We start from the raw sequence: 21,553 nt of genomic DNA on the forward strand, positions 1-21,553 counted from the left end.
GATTAAATGTTTATGTGTGTAGGAAATCATTTGGGTGATGTATACTTAGTATATGTGAATGTGTATTGAAATTTGAATGCTTGGAAATTAAGGAAATGTAATGCATGAAATGGCAGCCTGGCTTGGTTAACCATAAGGATGTTATTTCATGTTTGGTTTATGGAATATTAATGTTGAATTGCAGTAGTTGTTAAGGCAGCTTGGGTGTATGTATGATGGTGTAAGGTTGGACATGTAAATGAGCATGAATAGGTGATTAAATTGTTGTAATTGAGTTGACAAATTCTGCACTTATTGGTGTATGTTGAATGTGATTGTAAGCTGCCAAAATGATCAACAATATGTGGTAAAATATGTTTAGGTTATGGTACAAACCAGAATGGGCATGAATGTGAAGTTTGGTAAGTGTTAAAGGTGATCTTTGATGAGTATGAATAAAATGCAATAGGGCAATTTGTGTTTTGGGCCAATAACTTTGAGTGTGTGGCTTCAATTGGTATGAGACCGATTGGTGAAGAAGCTAGGCACAAAATGTGCCAACTTTCATGAAGGAAGCTTGCCAAAATTCTGCTTATAAGGTAGCTTGAAAAATGACCAAATCCGGATTAAGTGCAAATAAGGCCTGAAAATTGACCATTTGGGCAGCAGTTAGTATTTAGGCCATAACTCACTCAAAACAGGTCCAATTGACATGAAATTTTGACCATGAATAGTTAAGACCCATATCTACAAGTCTTCTGAAGACACCAAAGCCCAGAAATGACCATAAGCAAGTCGAACAGCTTGCACAATTTCGGGTCCAAAAGCTGGCCGAACCTAAAATGACCCAAAGTGACCTAAAGTGACCAATTTTGATGCATTTTGACCAGCAATAGTAAAATGACCATAACTTGGTCTACATAACTCGGAATGACCTGAAATTTTTCCCCGCGTGCAATAAGACATAGATCTACAAGTTTGTAGTTTTGACCGAAACCCGAAAACCGAGGGAACTAGGTCGTCCGGCTAGGTCAAACTAGTATCCCGGAATTCAGCAAATTGCAAGAAAATGCAGTATACACGGAAATGAACTTGGTAACATGTACCAAATCTAAAATACTATCGAATGTGACATATTAATAACATTAAAACCTAATTTACCTAGAATGCATCGAGGGTCGACATCTTAGGTTGACTAAGCAAATATTAGAATTCAGTGAATTAATTATCAAGCATTATCATTAGAGACAGTTTAAATGAGTACTGAAACACTTCAAATTGTGTTTCTCAGTTAGCAAAGACTCAGGGAAAGGGAAGGAAACACTGAGTCAAGGACAGGAGACAGTTATCAGAGGTTTGTGCACAACAGTTATTTCTTTTGAATTTTTCAATAGAAATAAATTATGACTATTTGTATATTATTGTTTTCAATTATGGAAATGTGTTTGAATGGATACTTATTGCTTAAAAAGCATTGTAAATAGTTTGAAATTGTGGAAAAATTTATTTAGTGTGATTTGTGAAAATTTGAAGTTAATTATGAATTGTGTTGCCATTTTGTGAATGAATTTATGACTTTAGAAATTTATTGGATTCTCACGAATCATTTGAATAAAATGTTTGGAATTGATTTTGTATTCACACTTAGCATGAAAGTATCATATCATTCCTTCTCCATTTATGGGGTTGTGATTGTTTATTTTCCTTCTCCATTTATGGAGTCGTGATCGTTTATTTTTCTCCCTCTCTGGTTTACCAGTTGAGGTGATCGGATGAGTACTCATTATATAGCTAGCTCCCTTCCTCATTGATTTCGATTAGTGGGGTTGTGATTGCTTTGTCGTGGTGTGCAACGCGGCATTGATCGGAAATTTTGTGTCATGGCTTAAGTTGTGAATGAATTAGCAACACTGTATTCTTAAGTTATTCAACTAAATTGTGTTATTATGCGATTTGATAATTTGTGAAATGGAGTTTAAATTCTTATTGATGTTCACTGTCTTTTGAATTTAACCATATTTTGACTATTGAGATTTATTGTGATATTGTGAAATGGAGTTTAAATCCTTATTTACATTCACTGTCTTATGAATTTAACTATGTTTTGATTACTGAGATTTAATGTGATATTGTGTTAAATTCTTTATGACATTTATTGTCTTGAATTTAACTATGGTTTTACGTATCCATCATTTATATGATTTATGAATTGTGATTTAAAGTTATATTTGGTTAATGTTTTGCACCACTGAGACATTGCCTCAGCGATAGCTTTTCATTGCTGTCGCAGGTAGACAGATTGACAGGGCAACAGACTAGGCTGCTAGTACATTCAGCGAGAAATCATCGGGTATATTGAGTATACCATATTTTGCATTTTGTACTGTAATGTATGTTCACTGTATGTATATATTGTTCTTAGTTTTGAGAAGTTGTAAATTAAAATTGTACATTGAAGTTGTAAAGTAAATTATGAGTATTTTGACTTGTAAAAATTGTATTATATTTCTTTTATCTCAGTCTTTGAAAAATTATTGTGGATTTGAGTTGAAAAAGATATTGTGTTGTTTAACTGTTGAAGTGGAGATTGAGAATTATATTGAAGTGCTTTTACAGGTTTTCTGAAGAACTGTTTTATTCAAAATACAGAAGGCACTCCGCCAAAATTTTTACAGAAATTCCTAATAATTCAAATGTGTTTTCTCTTTCATTTAAGTTCAAAAAAATTTTTAACACCTGTAAATAGTGCTCACCACTGTAAAAAGAAGTAAGAAAAGTTTTAAAATCCCTTGTAGTGTATTTAATGGGTTATCAGTAGACGAAGTTGGTAATTTATTAGGTATACTACGGGATCATGTTATGCCTTACAAAGGGGTAGGGTGGGACATGTTTTAGTGGTATCAGAGCAAAGTTTTTAAATTCCATTTTCACCTATAATTTGAATATTCTTTCTTCATAGTACAACTGCTCAATGTCATTGTTTGATACATACAGTACATTACATTATAAAAATGCATTAACGGGAGGAAATCTCCTTGTGTTATTTGTTCAGGAGGTCTAAGATCCTCGAATTGACTATGAAAGAGGTTGATCATTCAGTCGATCAATCGATAGAAGTTGAGGTACAAGTTGAGACCCCAGCTCCACAAAGTGTCGAAGGCCCGACTGTACCAGTTTTACCGGTACAAATTACTGCACAAATGGCCCAGCAAATGGCCACTTTCTTTTAACAAATGGCTGATACTCTGTCAGCTCAAGCTCAAGTACAGGCCCCACCCCCACAAGGGCAATATGAAATAGAGAAGAGAGAGAAACCTATGGGTCAGAGCTTAAGCAGTAATTTGAGAAAGAGAAAAGAATTTGAGGAGCCCCGAGCTCAGGGATATAACAGAGGTGGATCATTAAGGCAGAGACCACCAAGGTCCAGTCGTCAAACAACTAGAAGTTCTTACCCTTCCTGCCAATGTGAAACTTGTGGTAGAAATCATGTTAGGGTATGCTACAAGGCCATAGGAGCTTGTTATAACTGTGGAGGCACAGGACACTTTGCCAAGGACTACACCAGTGCTCGCAGAGTTGGACCACTTACTACTACTACAGAAGGGTCAGTTCATAGCCCTGTCACCAGAAGTTCACAACCACCCAGCAGAGGTAGAGGCAGGGGTAGAGGTAGCCCAGTAGGCAGCCAAGGCACAGTGAAACATTCAGAGCAAGATAGTGCTCCAGTCAGAATATATGCAATGAGACAGAGAGAAGAGGCCGAAACATCTGATGTTGTGGCTGGTACCTTCTCAATTTTTAATCAAGATGTGTTTGTGTTATTTGATCTGGGTTCTACCCATTCTTATGTGAGTGCTAGCATCATTGATTGCATTGTTGTTCCATGTACACAAATGGACTTTGAGGTGCTAGTAACAAGTCCGCTAGGACAGGAGGTCAGGGTTAATAAAATATATAGGGATTGTCCTTTGGTGATCCAAGGACACACTTTTCTATCTGATTTCATTGAAATGCCCTTCAGAGATTATGATATCATCTTGGGCATGGATTGGTTAGCTAGGCATCATGCCATGATTGATTGTAGGCTGAAGACAGTCACTTTTGGTCTCCCTCAGTACAGTGATGTGGTAATACATGGGGAGAGGCAGTTATTGCCATCAAACATCATTTCGGCTGCACTAGCCAAAAAAAAAATGATCAGAAAGGGGTGTGAAGCATACTTGGTACATGTGGTAGACACCCAAGTGGGGAGTCCAGCATTGAAGGACATCCCTACAGTATATGACTTTCCATATGTGTTTCCTGATAAATTGCCAGGATTACCTCCGGAAAGAGAGGTGCAGTTTGAAATTAATGTTATGCCTGGTGTGGATCCAATCTCCATAAAACCATATAGAATGGCACCAGCAGAGTTGAAGGAGTTGAAGTTACAGTTGCAAGAACTACTTGAAAAGGGCTTCATCCACCCTAGTGTGTCACCACAGGAGCGCTAGTATTGTTTGTTAAGAAGAAGGATGGCACTCTTCGTTTATATATTGTTTGACCTGGAGTTTGAATACTTTTATGTTAGTGTTAGAATTATATGTTCTGTTGTTATTCCTTTACAGGGGAATAAATTTTGATGCATTAGTGATTAGTCCTTTAAGATAAGGATTATGATAATAAGTGAAATTAGTTTGGAAGAGTTTATTGGCGAAAAGTATTTTCTGACACACCATAAATTGTAAAGCTAATTGGCGAGCCTACTTAATGTAAGGCAAGAGGACGTAAAAGTAAGATGCAGTAATGGAATTGCTCTAGATGAGGGCAAGGATGTTACTGTTAGTAATTGCTAATGGATATTGTAATCAGAATAAGTTCGGATATCAGTGAATTCAAAAAGGATAAAAGATAGGAAAGTTTGATCTATTGGAATGTATCGTAGTAACTATGCAATGTTCTTGATGTTTATACTGTAAGCTGCAGATTACAGTACTAACTTGAGATTATTGTGTAGAGCAACGTACTATCCGATAGTACACCAAAATGAGAATAGTTGCCAACGGCACCTGTTTTGGTATAATTATGCCAAGACAGAATTTAATTGTTAGAAATAAGTTTGAAAATCCTACTTAGGGATCTAAAACTCAAAAGTTAGAATATTGAAAGGTTATAGTTCAGTACAAAAGGAAGTAAGTTATAGAATATTGACAGATAAAAAGTGTTATGGAAGTAAAGATTTGAACAGTTGATTCATATATAACAAAGAAATATTACGAATGTGAGGAAGACTATGGACTAGAATGGTCAGAGGACCAATGACTAGATGAATGATTCTAACATGACCTCAAGGGTCATTCAAGAAGGAACGTTAACCAAATATTAGACAAAGACAATAGTAAGATGAGATTGATGTTATATAAACAAATTAAGCGTTTTATTAGATTGTTAAAAGTCTTATACAAATTTGAGGAAAAGACGATTATACGATCATATAGAAAGGAAAAAAAATAAATGTATGACTATTGTAAGATGGCTATTGGGTAAAATTTCGTGGACGAAATTTATTTTAAGGGGGGGAGAATTGTAACACCCCTAAGTTCGGTAGTGCGTTCTACTGTTTCGGTGACCAGTGTTGTCCAGACAGCTAGGATGCCTAGAACTACACTTCGTTATGATTGAGGAGAAATAAAATAATAAAATACAAGAAAAGAAAATACAAGAAAAGAAAAGAAAAAATAATAGCAAAGAAATGTAACCAAGTTAAGCGAGCCGAGAACCCTAGCGATGGGTGACCGCACCGGGAAATCACGGCGTGGACCGTTGACTAGCCCTGGACCGTGGGGAACCCTGGAAAATATTTTTAAGACTTAAAGAGACATCAATTTAAGCATAAATACCATTAGAAATATTAAAGAAAAATTAATTAATTAGTACAAAGAAAAGTGAGAAATCGAAAAACGGATAAAACCCGGTGTTACCGAAAAATCGGGAATGCAACCTGAATATGGGCATTGTGGTCATTTGACACCCCAAGTTGTCTTTTGACCTAAATGTCCATTAAAAATAAATGATATTACACTTTAGAAATGTCATGAAAAATTAAATGGTGGTACATTATGTAAATAGTGAAGGAAATGAGATAAATGTGCAAATTAGGAAAATTGGAATATTTAATCATTAAGTTAAAGTGAGTGCTCCACTAACTCAAGTTTTGGGACACTTAATTAAGTCATTTTGGACAGAAATTCAGTCCATCTTCTTCCTCCCAAATGACCAGCCGTGAGCCTCCATTGAAGAACCTCCATGGCCATCCATGGCCAAGCTCCATGCATGCTTGAAGTAAGCCAATTTCTTCCTAAGTTCCTTCATCAAAGTTAGTCTACACCACTTGGGCAGTAGATAGGCAGCAAGAAATTTAAGTTTTGGTGAGGTTTTGAAGAATTTCAAAAGTGGTAAGTATGTATTTTTGATGCTTGCTTCATTAAAGTTTGTGTGGATGTTATGGGTACTTGAATTGTGGAAAGAATTTTGAGGTTTGATGTTTAAAGGGAGAGCTGTATTTTTGGCAGCCATGGAAACTCTTTAAAGACAGTTTATTTTTGCTTGTAAATGGTGGATTAAAGTATTGATTAAATGTTTATGTGTGTAGGAAATCATTTGGGTGATGTATACTTAGTATATGTGAATGTGTATTGAAATTTGAATGCTTGGAAATTAAGGGAATGTAATGCATGAAATGGCAGCCTGGCTTGGTGAACCATAAGGATGTTATTTCATGTTTGGTTTATGGAATATTAATGTTGAATTGCAGTAGTTGTTAAGGCAGCTTGGGTATATGTATGATGGTGTAAGGTTGGACATGTAAATGAGCATGAATAGGTGATTAAATTGTTGTAATTGAGTTGACAAATTCTGCACTTATTGGTGTATGTTGAATGTGATTGTAAGCTGCCAAAATGATCAACAATATGTGGTAAAATATGTTTAGGTTATGGTACAAACCAGAATGGGCATGAATGTGAAGTTTGGTAAGTGTTAAAGGTGATCTTTGATGAGTATGAATAAAATGCAATAGGGCAATTTGTGTTTTGGGCCAATAACTTTGAGTGTGTGGCTTCAATTGGTATGAGACCGATTGGTGAAGAAGCTAGGCACAAAATGTGCCAACTTTCATGAAGGAAGCTTGCCAAAATTCTGCTTATAAGGTAGCTTGAAAAATGACCAAATCCGGATTAAGTGCAAATAAGGCCTGAAAATTGACCATTTGGGCAGCAGTTAGTATTTAGGCCATAACTCACTCAAAACAGGTCCAATTGACATGAAATTTTGACCATGAATAGTTAAGACCCATATCTACAAGTCTTCTGAAGACACCAAAGCCCAGAAATGACCATAAGCAAGTCGAACAGCTTGCACAATTTCGGGTCCAAAAGCTGGCCGAACCTAAAATGACCCAAAGTGACCTAAAGTGACCAATTTTGATGCATTTTGACCAGCAATAGTAAAATGACCATAACTTGGTCTACATAACTCGGAATGACCTGAAATTTTTCCCCGCGTGCAATAAGACATAGATCTACAAGTTTGTAGTTTTGACCGAAACCCGAAAACCGAGGGAACTAGGTCGTCCGGCTAGGTCAAACTAGTATCCCGGAATTCAGCAAATTGCAAGAAAATGCAGTATACACGGAAATGAACTTGGTAACATGTACCAAATCTAAAATACTATCGAATGTGACATATTAATAACATTAAAACCTAATTTACCTAGAATGCATCGAGGGTCGACATCTTAGGTTGACTAAGCAAATATTAGAATTCAGTGAATTAATTATCAAGCATTATCATTAGAGACGTTTAAATGAGTAATGAAACACTTCAAATTGTGTTTCTCAGTTAGCAAAGACTCAGGGAAAGGGAAGGAAACACTGAGTCAAGGACAGGAGACAGTTATCAGAGGTTTGTGCACAACAGTTATTTCTTTTGAATTTTTCAATAGAAATAAATTATGACTATTTGTATATTATTGTTTTCAATTATGGAAATGTGTTTGAATGGATACTTATTGCTTAAAAAGCATTGTAAATAGTTTGAAATTGTGGAAAAATTGATTTAGTGTGATTTGTGAAAATTTGAAGTTAATTATGAATTGTGTTGCCATTTTGTGAATGAATTTATGACTTTAGAAATTTATTGGATTCTCACGAATCATTTGAATAAAATGTTTGGAATTGATTTTGTGTTCACACTTAGCATGAAAGTATCATATCATTCCTTCTCCATTTATGGGGTTGTGATTGTTTATTTTCCTTCTCCATTTATGGAGTCGTGATCGTTTATTTTTCTCCCTCTCTGGTTTACCAGTTGAGGTGATCGGATGAGTACTCATTATATAGCTAGCTCCCTTCCTCATTGATTTCGATTAGTGGGGTTGTGATTGCTTTGTCGTGGTGTGCAACGCGGCATTGATCGGAAATTTTGTGTCATGGCTTAAGTTGTGAATGAATTAGCAACACTGTATTCTTAAGTTATTCAACTAAATTGTGTTATTATGCGATTTGATAATTTGTGAAATGGAGTTTAAATTCTTATTGATGTTCACTGTCTTTTGAATTTAACCATATTTTGACTATTGAGATTTATTGTGATATTGTGAAATGGAGTTTAAATCCTTATTTACATTCACTGTCTTATGAATTTAACTATGTTTTGATTACTGAGATTTAATGTGATATTGTGTTAAATTCTTTATGACATTTATTGTCTTGAATTTAACTATGGTTTTACGTATCCATCATTTATATGATTTATGAATTGTGATTTAAAGTTATATTTGGTTAATGTTTTGCACCACTGAGACATTGCCTCAGCGATAGCTTTTCATTGCTGTCGCAGGTAGACAGATTGACAGGGCAACAGACTAGGCTGCTAGTACATTCAGCGAGAAATCATCGGGTATATTGAGTATACCATATTTTGCATTTTGTACTGTAATGTATGTTCACTGTATGTATATATTGTTCTTGATTTTGAGCAGTTGTAAATTAAAATTGTACATTGAAGTTGTAAAGTAAATTATGAGTATTTTGACTTGTAAAAATTGTATTATATTTCTTTTATCTCAGTCTTTGAAAAATTATTGTGGATTTGAGTTGAAAAAGATATTGTGTTGTTTAACTGTTGAAGTGGAGATTGAGAATTATATTGAAGTGCTTTTACAGGTTTTCTGAAGAACTGTTTTATTCAAAATACAGAAGGCACTCCGCCAAAATTTTTACAGAAATTCCTAATAATTCAAATGTGTTTTCTCTTTCATTTAAGTTCAAAAAAATTTTTAACACCTGTAAATAGTGCTCACCACTGTAAAAGAAGTAAGAAAAGTTTTAAAATCCCTTGTAGTGTATTTAATGGGTTATCAGTAGACGAAGTTGGTAATTTATTAGGTATACTACGGGATCATGTTATGCCTTACAAAGGGGTAGGGTGGGACATGTTTTAGTGGTATCAGAGCAAAGTTTTTAAATTCCATTTTCACCTATAATTTGAATATTCTTTCTTCATAGTACAACTGCTCAATGTCATTGTTTGATACATACAGTACATTACATTATAAAAATGCATTAACGGGAGGAAATCTCCTTGTGTTATTTGTTCAGGAGGTCTAAGATCCTCGAATTGACTATGAAAGAGGTTGATCATTCAGTCGATCAATCGATAGAAGTTGAGGTACAAGTTGAGACCCCAGCTCCACAAAGTGTCGAAGGCCCGACTGTACCAGTTTTACCGGTACAAATTACTGCACAAATGGCCCAGCAAATGGCCACTTTCTTTTAACAAATGGCTGATACTCTGTCAGCTCAAGCTCAAGTACAAGCCCAACCCCCACAAGGGCAACATGAAATAGAGAAGAGAGAGAAACCTATGGGTCAGAGCTTAAGCAGTAATTTGAGAAAGAGAAAAGAATTTGAGGAGCCCCGAGCTCAAGGATATAACAGAGGTGGATCATGAAGGCAGAGACCACCAAGGTCCAGTCGTCAAACAACTAGAAGTTCTTACCCTTCCTGCCAATGTGAAACTTGTGGTAGAAATCATGTTAGGGTATGCTACAAGGCCATAGGAGCTTGTTATAACTGTGGAGGCACAGGACACTTTGCCAAGGACTACACCAATGCTCGCAGAGTTGGACCACTTACTACTACTACAGAAGGGTCAGTTCATAGCCCTGTCACCAGAAGTTCACAACCACCCAGCAGAGGTAGAGGCAGGGGTAGAGGTAGCCCAGTAGGCAGCCAAGGCACAGTGAAACATTCAGAGCAAGATAGTGCTCCAGTCAGAATATATGCAATGAGACAGAGAGAAGAGGCCGAAACATCTGATGTTGTGGCTGGTACCTTCTCAATTTTTAATCAAGATGTGTTTGTGTTATTTGATCTGGGTTCTACCCATTCTTATGTGAGTGCTAGCATCATTGATTGCATTGTTGTTCCATGTACACAAATGGACTTTGAGGTGCTAGTAACAAGTCCGCTAGGACAGGAGGTCAGGGTTAATAAAATATAGGGATTGTCCTTTGGTGATCCAAGGACACACTTTTCTATCTGATTTCATTGAAATGCCCTTCAGAGATTATGATATCATCTTGGGCATGGATTGGTTAGCTAGGCATCATGCCATGATTGATTGTAGGTCAAGATAAGTCACTTTTGGTCTCCTCGATGCTGATGTGGTAATACATGGGGAGAGGCGATTATTGCCATCAAACGTCATTTCGGCTGCACTACCCAGAAAAATGATCAGAAAGGGGTGTGAAGCATACTTGGCACATGTGGTAGACACCCAAGTGGGGAGTCCAGCATTGAGGGACATCCCTACAGTGTATGACTTTCCAGATGTATTTCCTGATAAATTGCCAGGATTACCTCCAGAAAGAGAGGTGCAGTTTGAAATTAATGTTATGCCTGGTGTGGATCCAATCTCCATAAAACCATATAGAATGGCACTAGCAGAGTTGAAGGAGTTGAAGGTACAGTTGCAAGAACTACTTAAAAAGGGCTTCATCCGCCCTAGTGTGTCACCACGGGAGCGCCAGTATTGTTTATTAAGAAGAAGGATGGCACCCTTCGTTTATGTATTGTTTGACCTGGAGTTTGAATACTTTTATGTTATTGTTAGAATTATATGTTCTGTTGTTATTCCTTTACAGGGGAATAAATTTTGATGCATTAGTGATTAGTCCTTTAAGATAAGGATTGTGAAAATAAGTGAAATTAGTTTGGAAGAGTTTATCGGCGAAAAGTATTTTCTGACACACCATAAATTATAAAGCTAATTGGCGAGCCTACTTAATGTAAGGCAAGAGGACGTAAAAGTAAGATGCAGTAATGGAATTGTTCTAGATGAGGGCAAGGATGTTACTGTTAGTAATTGCTAGTGGATATTGTAATCAGAATAAGTACGGATATCAGTGAATTCGAAAAGGATAAAAGATAGGAAAGTTTGATCTATTGGAATGTATCGTAGTAACTATGCAATGTTCTTGATGTTTATAATCGTAGTCAGACATGCAAGACTAACTTGAGATTATTGTGTAGAGCAACGTACTATCCGATAGTACACCAAAATGAGAATAGTTGCCAACGGCACCTGTTTTGGTATAATTATGCCAAGACAGAATTTAATTGTTAGAAATAAGTTTGAAAATCCTACTTAGGGATCTAAAACTCAAAAGTTAGAATATTGAAAGGTTATAGTTCAGTACAAAAGGAAGTAAGTTATAGAATATTGACAGATAAAAAGTGTTATGGAAGTAAAGATTTGAACAGTTGATTCATATATAACAAAGAAATATTACGAATGTGAGGAAGACTATGGACTAGAATGGTCAGAGGACCAATGACTAGATGAATGATTCTAACATGACCTCAAGGGTCATTCAAGAAGGAACGTGAACCGAAATATTAGACAGCACAATAGTAAGAGGAGATTGATGTTATATAAACAAATTAAGCATTGTATTAGATTGTTAAAAGTCTTATACAAATTTGAGGAAAAGAAGATTATACGATCATATAGAAAGGAAAAAAAATAAATGTATGACTATTGTAAGATGGCTATTGGGTAAAATTTCGTGGACGAAATTTATTTTAAGGGGGGGAGAATTGTAACACCCCTAAGTTCGGTAGTGCGTTCTACTGTTTCGGTGACCAGTGTTGTCCAGACAGCTAGGATGCCTAGAACTACACTTCGTTATGATTGAGGAGACATAAAATAATAAAATACAAGAAAAGAAAATACAAGAAAAGCAAAGGAAAAATAATAGCAAAGAAATGTAACCAAGTTAAGCGAGCCGAGAACCCTAGCGATGGGTGACCGCACCGGGAAATCACGGCGTGGACCGTTGACTAGCCCTGGACCGTGGGGAACCTTGGAAAATATTTTTAAGACTTAAAGAGACATCAATTTAAGTATAAATACCATTAGAAATATTAAAGAAAAATTAATTAATTAGTACAAAGAAAAGTGAGAAATCGAAAAACGGATAAAACCCGGTGTTACCGAAAAATCGGGAATGCAACCTGAACAGGGGCATTGTAAGCATTTGACACCCTGAGTTGTCTTTTGACCTAAAAGTCCATTAAAAATAAATGATATTACACTTTAGAAATGTCATGAAAAATTAAATGGTGGTACATTATGTAAATAGTGAAGGAAATGAGATAAATGTGCAAATTAGAAAAATTGGAATATTTAATCATTAAGTTAAAGTGAGTGCTCCACTAACTCAAGTATTGGGACACTTAATTAAGTCATTTTGGACAGAAATTCAGTCAATCTTCTTCCTCCTAAATGACCAGCCGTGAGCCTCCATTGAAGAACCTCCATGGCCATCCATGGCCAAGCTCCATGCATGCTTGAAGTAAGCCAATTTCTTCCTAAGTTCCTTCATCAAAGTTAGTCTACACCACTTGGGCAGTAGATAGGCAGCAAGAAATTTAAGTTTTGGTGAGGTTTTGAAGAATTTCAAAAGTGGTAAGTATGTATTTTTTATGCTTGCTTCATTAAAGTTTGTGTGGATGTTATGGGTACTTGAATTGTGGAAAGAATTTTGAGGTTTGATGTTTAAAGGGAGAGCTGTATTTTTGGCAGCCATGGAAACTCTTTAAAGACAGTTTATTTTTGCTTGTAAATGGTGGATTAAAGTATTGATTAAATGTTTATGTGTGCAGGAAATCATTTGGGTGATGTATACTTAGTATATGTGAATGTGTATTGAAATTTGAATGCTTGGAAATTAAGGGAATGTAATGCATGAAATGGCAGCCTGGCTTGGTGAACAATAAGGATGTTATTTCATGTTTGGTTTATGCAATATTAATGTTGAATTGCAGTAGTTGTTAAGGCAACTTGGGTATATGTATGATGGTGTAAGGTTGGACATGTAAATGAGCATGAATAGGTGATTAAATTGTTGTAATTGAGTTGACAAATTCTGCACTTATTGGTGTATGTTGAATGTGATTGTAAACTGCCAAAATGATCAACAATATGTGGTAAAATATGTTTAGGTTATGGTACAAACCAGAATGGGCATGAATGTGAAGTTTGGTAAGTGTTAAAGCTGATCTTTGATGAGTATGAATAAAATGCAATAGGGCAGTTTGTGTTTTGGGCCTAGAACTTTGAGTGTGTGGCTTCAATTGGTATGAGATCAATTGGAGGTGAAACTAGGCACAAAATGTGCCTACTTTCAAGAAGGAAGCTTGCCAAAATTCTGCTTATAAGGTAGCTTGAAAAATGACCAAATCCGGATTAAGTGCAAATAAGGCCTGAAAATTGACCATTTGGGCAGCAGTTAGTGTTTAGGCCATAACTCACTCAAAACAGGTCCAATTGACATGAAATTTTGACCATGAATAGTTAAGACCCATATCTACAAGTCTTATGAAGACACCAAAGTGCAGAAATGACCATAAGTAAGTCGAACAGCTTGCAAAATTTCGGGTCCAAAAGCTGGCCGAACCTAAAATGACCTAAAGTGACCTAAAGTGACCAATTTTGATGCATTTTGACCAGCAATAGTAAAATGACCATAACTTGGTCTACATAACTCGGAATGACCTGAAATTTTGCCTCGCGTGCAATAAGACATAGATCTAAAAGTTTGTAGTTTTGACCGAAAGCCGAAAACTGAGGGAACTAGGTCGTCCGGCTAGGTCAAACTAGTATCCCGGAATTCAGCAAATTGCAAGAAAATGCAGTATACACGGAAATGAACTTGGTAACATGTACCAAATCTAAAATACTATCGAATGTGACATATTAATAACATTAAAACCTAATTTACCTAGAATGCATCGAGGGTCGACATCTTAGGTTGACTAAGCAAATATTAGAATTCAGTGAATTAATTATCAAGCATTATCGTTAGAGACAGTTTAAATGAGTACTGAAACACTTCAAATTGTGTTTCTCAGTTAGCAAAGACTCAGGGAAAGGGAAGGAAACACTGAGTCAAGGCCCGGAGACGATTATCGAGGTTTGTGCACTGTGATTATTTCTTTTGAATTTTTCAATTGAAATAAATTATGACTATTTGTATATTATTATTTTCAATTATGGAAATGTGTTTGAATGGATACTTATTGCTTAAAAAGCATTGTAAATAGTTTGAAATTGTGGAAAAATTGATTTAGTGTGATTTGTGAAAATTTGAAGTTAATTATGAATTGTGTTGCCATTTTGTGAATGAATTTATGACTTTAGAAATTTATTGGATTCTCACGAATCATTTGAATAAAATGTTTGGAATTGATTTTGTGTTCACACTTAGCATGACAGTATCATATCATTCCTTCTCCATTTATGGGGTTGTGATTGTTTATTTTCCTTCTCCATTTATGGAGTCGTGATCGTTTATTTTTCTCCCTCTCTGGTTTACCAGTTGAGGTGATCAGATGAGTACTCATTATATAGCTAGCTTCCTTCCTCATTGATTTCGATTAGTGGGGTTGTGATTGCTTTGTCGTGGTGTACAACGCGGCATTGATCGAAAATTTTGTGTCATGGCTTAAGTTGTGAATGAATTGGCAACACTGTATTCTTAAGTTATTCAACTAAATTGTGTTATTTTGCGATTTAATAATTTGTGAAATGGAGTTTAAATTCTTATTGATGTTCACTGTCTTTTGAATTTAACATATTTTGACTATTGAGATTTATTGTGATATTGTGAAATGGAGTTTAAATCCTTATTTACATTCACTGTCTTATGAATTTAACTATATTTTGATTACTGAGATTTAATGTGATATTGTGTTAAATTCTTTATGACATTCATTGTCTTGAATTTAACTATGGTTTTACGTATCCATCATTTATATGATTTATGAGTTGTGATTTAAAGTTATATTTGATTAATGTTGTGCACCACTGAGACATTTTCTCAGCGATAGCTTTTCATTGCTATCACAGGTAGACAGATTGACAGGGCAGCAGACTAGGCTGCTAGTACATTCAACGAGAAATCATCAGGTATATTGAATATACCACATTTTGCATTTTGTACTGTAATGTATGTTCACTGTATGTATATATTGTTCTTGATTTGGAGCAGTTGTAAATTAAAATTGTACATTGAAGTTGTAAAGTAAATTATGAGTATTTTGACTTGTAAAAATTGTATTATATTTCTTTTATCTCAGTCTTTAAAAAATTATTGTGGATTTGAGTTGAAAAAGATATTGTGTTGTTTAACTGTTGAAGTGGAGATTGAGAATTATATTGAAGTGCTTTTACAGGTTTTCTGAAGAACTGTTTTATTCAAAATATAGAAGGCACTCCGCCAAAATTTTTATAGAAATTCCTAATAATTCAAATGTGTTTTCTCTTTCATTTAAGTTCAAAAAAATTTTTAACACCTGTAAATAGTGCTCACCACTGTAAAAAGAAGTAAGAAAAGTTTTAAAATCCCTTGTAGTGCATTTAATGGGTTATCAGTAGACGAAGTTGGTAATTCATTAGGTATACTACGGGATCATGTTATGCCTTACAGAGGGGTAGGGTGTGACAATGGCACTCTCCAGTTATGCATTGACTATCGGCAGTTAAATAAGGTGACAATAAAGAACAGATATCCATTGCCCCGCATTGATGACTTGTTTGATCAGTTAAGGGGTGCAGCTGTGTTCTCCAAAATTGACCGGAGATCAGGTTATTATCAGCTGAAAGTACAAGAGCAGAGTATTTCTAAAACTGCCTTTAGAACCCGCTATGGCCATTATGAGTTCTTGGTTATGCCATTCGGGTTAACTAATGCTCCGGCTGCTTTTATGGATCTGATGAACACTATCTTCATACCATACCTCGACCAGTTTGTTATGGTATTTATTGATGATATATTGGTCTATTCGAGGAATGCGGAATAGCATGATAGACATCTACGGATTGTACTACAGACTTTGAGGGAGAAACAGCTATATGCCAAATTCTCGAAATGTGAATTTTGGTTGAAGAAGATATCCTTTTTGGGGCACATAGTATCCACAGAGGGTATTAAGGTAGATCCTAGCAACATAGAATCTTGTAACTTTGTAATGTGCCCTAGTATACCTAGTAAGATTGGTTTGGATAGGTTGGCATGCCAATAGGGTTGAGTTAGCAGTATTGCACATGGCATTATGCCATTCTGTGATTTTATAGCTTATAGCCATTCTGATATTATAATGATACTTGGCCTTGTGCCTAATGTTTATTACAGTTTATCAGTTGTTCTATTGCACACCGGAAGAAACATACGTGACCGATGGTGTGACAGCCCGAGGTACTTGGTACCCAGTGCCAGTTTACCCATTTATCCACTCCAGTCATCTAATATAGGTTACTTGGGCAACCAAAAATGGAAGTTTATAAATTTAATGAAATCATTGATATAACAAGTGCCAAATAAATAGACTATAAATAATTACAAAAAAAAATTATTTGTATGAGACATCAATATATACACTGCATATTTATTTTCTTTTAGTTTTTTTATTTTATTATTGGCACCACTAAGCATTATTGCTTAGCGCGTTGCTTTTTGCCACGCGTAGGTTGTAACACCCCTATTTGCATAGCCTCGTATATTTCACTGTTCTGGTGACCGGAGTTAGTCCGGACAATTAAGGGGATTAGAACCACATCTAAGACAACTAGATAAGCTATAAACTCAAATAATTAGTAATTGTCAATTAGTTAAGTATAAATAAGAAAAACAAAACATTAGAAGTTAAATGAGCCGAGAGTCACAGTGATGGGTGACCATCTTGGGAAGGACTGCGAAGTCAATTTAAACTCAAATTTCGAACCGTAAAATATGACGCCGCGGTCCTTAAGACTATTGAGAACACAGTGGAAAAGAGAAAATCACAAAAAAGAATTTTTAAGCCAGTCAAATAATTAGGTTAGGGAGCCGGAAGAAATATTGAATTATTTGCAAACCAGGTTGAACCGGCGAGGGACAATTTGGTCAATTGACCCCGAGAGCTCACTCTTGACCTGACTGTCAAATAAAATCAGAGAAAAGAAAATTTCAAAATCTAGAATTAAATTAAAGAACTAAAGAAAAATAAATGAAAAAAAAAGAGAAAAGAAAAAGTTTTCTTACATAATCTTGATGACATCAACTATGATGTCAAAATTAATTTTCAATTTCCCACAATTTTTGACTAATTCAAATACACAAAATAAGACCTAAAATACATAAAATTAAAACAAAAAAAGAAATCAGCTCTTCTCTCCCAAAATTCGGCAACCTCACCATTTCACTCTCCTACATTGCCAAAACCACCATTAAAGCTTAGTAAAGCTTGAGTTTTCCCCACTAAACCCTAACTTTTCCAAAATCAGTCCATAAAAACTTGTTGACTTCACTTGAGAAGAAGCTTGAGCAAGAAAAGAAAGAAGAAAAGAAGAAGAAAATTGAAGATTAACATCCAAGTTAAGGTTAGTAATTTAAGTTGAAAAATTCTGTTTATTGATTGTGTGTTTAGCTTAACTAACCTAGAACTCAACTTAAAAATCAAGGGAAAACATCTTAGGAGGACCAATTTTGAATTTCAGCCAGCCTTAAGGGAGTAGAGATTTCATGGTTTTGATGAATTAAAAAGCATAATTGAGTTGAAATATATGGGTAGGTGTTGAATAATGACTTAAATTGCATAAAATTTCAAAATGATGTAGTTAGGGTTTTAGCACCTAGGGTTTGGAAGACAAAATTTGGAGAAGTGGTCAAATGGTGTATTTGACCTTGTTTGAGATGGAAAATGGTCATTTATGACCAATTGATGTATGTTGGAAGTGTTAGAATTTGGTTTAGATTCGGATTGAATGTGGGCAGTATGCAGGCAGCAGAACCAAGGTCCCTTTTAGGGACCAAAACTAAAAATTTACAAGTCCAATTGGTGTGAGGCGAATTGGGAATTGAAAATAGACACAAAATGACACAATTTTCATTCAGGAATCAAGCCAAAAAAGTGACAAAAACCTAGTGAACAAATTGATCAAATCCGGATTTCTGCAGTCTGACTTGTACAAAAATGACCAAATGAACAGTATTTGTTAATTTGGCCATAACTTGGGCTAGGCAGGTCTAAATGACCTGAAATTTTACCAGTGGATAGCTGAGATATAGACCTAAAACTTTCATGAAGAACACAAATCCAAATTATGTCCTTCGCCAAGTCATTTGGCCACCCAAAATTGGTGACTTAAAACTGCCATAATGGAGTGATTCAAAAAAAGAAATGTAACTAGACACAATAAGAAACAACTTTCATGTTGACAACTTTGCCAAATTCCCACTGCAAAAAAGTAAACATAAAGCTTGAAATCTAAAAATTTTGAACAATTAACATTAAGCTTGGAAATGGTATTGACAACTAATACCAACAATTTTAGAATGCAAAATGTGGTATGTTGGGAATATTATAACCAATGTACCTATTATCCATGCAAAAGTCAACATTTTTGTTAACTAATGAAATGAATAGTAACACCTAAACTTAAATTTTAAGAATTGTATAATTTAAGAATATAACATGCCCTAGTACACCTAGCAAGATTGGTTTGGATAGGTTGGCATGCCAATAGGGTTCTGTTAGCAGTACTGCATATGGCTTCTTGCCATTCTGTGTTTTATGGCCTCACATGCCATTCTCTGATAAAATAGCCTTTGGCTATGTTAATTGAGTTATTGTACTTGAATTTTATCCCTGATGATTATTACAGCTTATTAGCTGTTCTATTGCACACCGGGAGACACAATGTGACCGATGGTGTGATGGTCCGAGGTACTTAGTACCTAGTGCTAGTTTACCCGTGTATCTAGTCCAGTCGACTAATAGGGGTTACTCAGGCAATGATAACGAATCTTACGAAATTTTAATCGAATAATACTGCAATAGATACCAGAAATTAAGTCTACCTAAAATGTAAACATACATTTTGCATATTTATGTTATTTTAGTTATTTTATTTTATATTGTCACCACTAAGTAGAATTGCTTAGCTCGTTACTTTTGCTACGTGCAGGTGCTGAAGACATAGCTGGAGAGTCCAGCAGACCTCATATTGGGTGAGCTTTCATATCTGCACACGGAGTCCAGAGTCACCTCACATTTGCAGTTCATTTGGTAGGACATTAGGCCATTTTTGGTATTTTGGCATTTTATATTTTGTAAACTTCTGTAATGAATACTATAAACTCATGTAATTATGCTTTTGATGTAATTACCTATGAACTATGTTCAGTAATAAATGTGAGCATTTCTCATTGAATTGAGTGTGATATGAAATGAATTGCATTTTGAGATACTGAAGTGATTTGAGAAATTGTTGAAAATATGTTGGTGGTTGACTGAGATTGAAATTATGACTATATTGGAAGTGTTTTTAATAGATTCAAAAGAATTATTTTTCTAATTTATAGCTGGCACTCTGCCGGATTTTCTATAAAATTTGCGAAAAATTTAGATTAATAAAAAATTGTAAATAAATAAGTAAAAAGGGTAAATTGAATTGAAATATGATTTGGTGCTTTGGCACACTATATGGCATATCTTGCTTCGCTACATTGTAAAACATGAAAATTCAATTAATAACTTTGTAATGTGCCCTAGTATACCTAGTAAGATTGGTTTGGATGGGTTGGCATGCCAATAGGGTTAAGTTAGCAGTATTGCACATGGCATTATGCCATTCTAATATTATGATGATACTTGGCCTTGTGCCTAATGTTTATTACAGTTTATCAGTTGTTCTATTGCACACCGGGAGATACATACGTGACCGATGGTGTGATAGCCTGAGGTACTTGGTACCCAGTGCCAGTTTACCCATTTATCCACTCCAGTCATCTAGTATAGGTTACTTGGGCAACCAAAAATGGAAGTTTATAAATTTAATGAAATCATTGATATAAAAAGTGCCAAATAAATAGACTACAAATAATTACTAAAAAAAAAATTATTTGTATGAGACATCAATATATACACTATATATTTATTTTCTTTTAGTTCTTTTTATTTTATTATTGGCACCACTAAGCATTATTGCTTAGCGCGTTGCTTTTTGCCACGCGTAGGTTGTAACACCCCTATTTACATAGCCACGTATATTTCACTGTTCCGGTGATCGGAGTTGGTCCGGACAATTAAGGGGATTAGAATCACATCTAAGATAACTAGATAAGCCATAAACTCAAATAATTAGTAATTGTCAATAAGTTAAGTATAAATAAGAAAAACAAAACATAAGAAGTTAAATGAGCCGAGAGTCACAGTGATGGGTGACCTTCTTGGGAAGGACTGCGAAGTCAATTTAAACTCAAATTTCGAACCATAAAATGTGACGCCGCAGTCCTTAAAACTATTGTGAACACAGTGGAAAAGAGAAAATCACAAAAAAGAATTTTTAAGCCAGTCAAATAATTAGGTTAGGGAGCCTGAAGAAATATTGAATTATTTGCAAACCGGGTCGAACCGGCGAGGGACAATTTGGTCAATTGACCCTGAGAGCTCACTCTTGACCTGACTGTCAAATAAAATTGGAGAAAAGAAAATTTTAGAATCGAGAATTAAATTAAAGCACTAAAGAAAAATAAATGAAAAAAAAAGAGAAAAGAAAAAGTTTTCTTACATCATCTTGATGACATCAATTATGATGTCAAAATTAATTTTCAATTTCCCACAATTTTTGACCAATTCAAATACACAAAATAAGACCTAAAATACATAAAATTAAAACAAAACAAAAAAATCAGCTCTTCTCTCCCACAATTTCGGCAACCTCACCATTTCACTCTCCTACATTGCCAAAACCACCATTAAAGCTTGAGTTTTTCCCACTAAACCCTAACTTTTCCGAAATCAGTCCATAAAAACTTGTTGACTTCACTTGAGAAGAAGCTTGAGCAAGAAAAGAAAGAAGAAAAGAAGAAGAAAATTGGAGATTAACATCCAAGTTGAGGTTAGTAATTTAAGTTGAAAAATTCAGTTTATTGATTGTGTGTTTAGCTTAACTAACCTAGAACTTAACTTAAAAATCAAAAGAAAAC

Source organism: Hevea brasiliensis, chromosome 1 (assembly GCF_030052815.1).
Source record: "Hevea brasiliensis isolate MT/VB/25A 57/8 chromosome 1, ASM3005281v1, whole genome shotgun sequence".
Lineage (NCBI taxonomy): Eukaryota > Viridiplantae > Streptophyta > Magnoliopsida > Malpighiales > Euphorbiaceae > Hevea > Hevea brasiliensis.